Source organism: Panthera uncia, chromosome B4 (assembly GCF_023721935.1).
Source record: "Panthera uncia isolate 11264 chromosome B4, Puncia_PCG_1.0, whole genome shotgun sequence".
Taxonomy (NCBI): Eukaryota; Metazoa; Chordata; class Mammalia; order Carnivora; family Felidae; genus Panthera; species Panthera uncia.
In genome coordinates, this window is record NC_064809.1 from 86,809,082 (window position 1) to 86,812,760 (window position 3,679).

The window sequence follows — 3,679 nt, forward strand, 5'->3', positions numbered from 1 at the left end:
TGTTTCAGATTCTGTGTCTCCCTCTCTCTGACCCTCCCCCGTTCATGCTCTGTCTCTCTCTGTCTCAAAAATAAATAAACGTTAAAAAAAAATTTTTTAAAAAAAAGTGTGATGATTATTCGATTGTGCCCCCAGATTGGTGTAACCTTGGAAACATGGTTTACTTATGAAAGAAGCGTTACTGAATGCAAATACCTTTAATCACAAATCTAGAATTAACCTTGTGGCCTTCCTTTCCCTCAAGGAAACACTGCCAGTTCACAGATACAGAAATATGTCATTTTTATGTGTAATAAAATTTTTTGAAGAGTATGATCATTTGTATGAGTATATATCAGAAATCTCTAATATAAAAACAGTTGTGTTCGTACAGTTAAAATTCTACCTGCAGCTCCCTCCTCTGTTGACTTTCAATAAATGCAGTTTCCCTTCTGCCTTTTAGAATAATGCATCTTGACAATATTGTTTGATTCCTAAATTCTCAGGGGATTTTCTTTGGATGATTCCATTTCTATTAACTAATATTTTTTTTCTTTTTGCTAACTTAAGCAGCTACGCTGTTAGAATAAGGAACACAAAATCTATTACAAATAATATTTAGGGGCACCTGGGTGGCTCAATCGGTCGAGCGTCTGACTCTTGATTTTGGCTCAGGTCATGTTCTCACAGTTCGTGGGATCGAGCCCTGTGTCTGGCTCCCGGAGCCTGCTTGGGATTCTCTCTCTCTCTCTCTCTCTCTCTCTCTCTCTCTCTTCCTCTCTCTCTGCCCCTCCCCGCTCATGTGCTCTCTCTCACGCAAAATAAACTTAAAAAAATATATATTATTTAAATTCCTTTCATCAACATTTATTTTAATCACAAGATACATATCAAGCCTATAATATTTTTAGTTTAAACTGGAAACTTGGCCCAAATCGTTCAGATGCTGTTTTTTTAGGCTGACTGTGTTACACATCTTGCACATAGTTCCACATGCACATAGTTCCACACATACTTATGGAATGAAAGACATCACCAATAGTTGATGCAAACTTTCTCATAGTAAATTTTAAGGCAATAAAAGGACTGTCAGAGACTGTTGGGTTGGCTATGCTCGTGTTACCACAGTGTCTGGAACAGAACTTGTCATCTTGCCACAAGGAAGGTCCCTTTGAGCAGGACCTCATTTTGCTCACAGCTGGTGCCCTCAGTAAAAGTAGTGAGGAGCACGTAGTCATTGTCCAATACTTTTTCTTGGATAAATAAATGTGTGCTTGAGACCATCACCAGATTCCTGCTGCCTTCAGGATAAGGACAAAACTCTGCATTATTGAATACTTTGTTCTTAAAGTCCTCTCTACCTGTGTCTCTTGAGGAGACTACTAATTGCTGTCCCGATAAGCAGAACTGCTTTGCCTGAGGACGGTTCTTGGATATTCCAGCAGACATTTATTTTTTATTTTTTTAATGTTTATTTTTTTGAGAGAGAGACAGAGCATGATCCGGGGAAGGTCAGAGAGAGAGGGAGACACAGAATCCAAAGGAGCAAATTCTCTTCATGCCTGATGTCTATCAACAGGCCAAGAATATACATTCTCCTCCGAGGAAGGGATACAAACATTGGTGAACAAGAATACATTCTATCACTGCCATGTACCGAAAAATAGAATGTAGAATGTCAAATCAGCCGTTTAATGGCATCTGCAACTCAACCCAGTTTATTCTTACAAAAACGAGGAAGCCGTTGGAGAACAAGAAGCCAGAGGCACTGTAAGAATGTTCTGAAGGAAACCCACGGAGCAGCAAGGAACTGAAAGCAGTTTCATTCCCAGGACGGAAGGCCAGCGGGACTGCTCCTTCTCTCCAGAAGGACATCATACGGGCGCCAGGCCTGGGATAAGAATGTTTTGTCTGGCGCCAGATGTATTCATGACCCAGTATGGAATACACTGCAGGTGCAGGACCCGTCAAGATGCCAAATACTATGTTGTATGTGCTTGGTGTCATCAAGACAATTTGCAAAAATAAAAGAGGCTTGAGGCAGGGGAGCGATGCTTCGGCTCTGGAGAGTCTTAGCCCCCTGCTTTGCAATTCTCTCATCACTGCACCTTTAGGACCTGTCTCTCTACACGAAGAAATGGAGCAAAATATATCATTTAATTTTTTTACTTTGATAATTTTAGAAATATAGGCTAAAAATTCCTTTCACTAAAAACAAAACCTACGAAAACTGTCACAAAATTAAAACAGTCACAAAATCTCTTCCAAGTCTCTGGAAAAGATAACAGCAAATTAAAGAAAATCTGTAGAGCAAAGATAAGACGAAAGAAAGAGCAAGGTTGCACAAAAGATATAAAGCACGATAGCAGAAGATATACAAAGCAGTTATAACCACATGCGCAAAAGGCTTAATGCCCCATAATGAAAGGCAAATACTAGTTAAAAAGTAAAATCCAACTATGTGCTGCTTGAGGGTTAAACCTCAAGTAAATTAAAAAAAAAAAAGAAAGGAAAAGTCAAAACTGAGCAATTGAAAGTGTAAACACAAAAAGAGGGAACAAAAATGACTATGGCCAGTGATTTCTACCTGTGCTGCTGTGTAGGGCACAAGGCAAGCTTGGACATGAGTTTCTGGAGTATGAGGTTCAGCCAGAGAGAAACCTTACATATGCCAACCACAGCAATTACAAAAATGATGTCATGATCAGAAAGGGGGCTTAAATACACAAGAATGTAATGGGAGAACTGAAGAGAATTATTGATGACAGTAAAATTACAAAAGAAGATGCTTTGTGGCCCCCCTCGGACAGAGTTAGCCACCTGGAGCTTAAAATTGTCAATGGAGATGAACACATTTCTTTTACCACATCAAAAATAGGTTCTCTTGTTTATTTTCAAAAAAGTTATTTGTAGACCCTGCAAGAAAAATAAAAAATAGGCTCTCTTATTGACATAAATCAGTCAAAGGATCCTGAAGGCCTTCAAGTATTTTACTATTTGTTATAGGACCTGGAATGTTTAGTTTTTAGTCTTATTGGATTACAATTCAAGATGAAACCAATCTAAGTTGTATGTTTTTAAAGCTGTTTTTATATTTAATTAAGGGATGAGTTTGTCATTTATAATACTGGGATTTTTATAAATGTGAAACTTTTTTATATACCAATTAAAAATTAGAAAATACATAAACAGGGGCACCTGGGTGGCTCAGTCAGTTGGGCATCCAACTCTTGATTTCGGCTCAGGTCATGATCTCACCTTTCCTGAATTTGAGCCCTGCGTGGGTTCTATGTTGATGGTGGCACGGAGCCTGCTTGGGATTCTCTGTCCTCTCTCTCTACCCCTCTCCCACTCATGCTCAAGCCCTCCTGCGTGCTCTCTCTCAAAAATAAACATTCTAAAATGAATAAAATATGTAAACAGGCTTAATGTCTATTCTCATTTGGGTCCAAGTGGTTTGGACAGTCCCCACACATATTAAATTCTGTAAATAAAAGCAACCTTTTGTTGAAATTATGTTCTAATAAAACATGTCAAAGCCTGAAAAAAAACACACAGACAAAAAGAAAGTGGATAAGGAAATATCAGCTCAGGTAGAGTTTAAATTTTAAAAACTTAAATGTAGGGGCACCTGGGTGGCTCAGTGGGTTAAGTGTCCAACTTTGGCTCAGGTCACGATCTTGCAGTCCGTGAGTTCAAG

The 3,679-nt window shown here is 38.8% G+C and overlaps 1 pseudogene; it reads left to right on the forward strand.

Annotated features, from left to right (window-relative positions):
* Positions 1-2,542: 2,542 nt before the first annotated feature.
* Positions 2,543-3,045, forward strand: LOC125919291 (protein mago nashi homolog 2-like; annotated as a pseudogene).
* Positions 3,046-3,679: the final 634 nt, after the last annotated feature.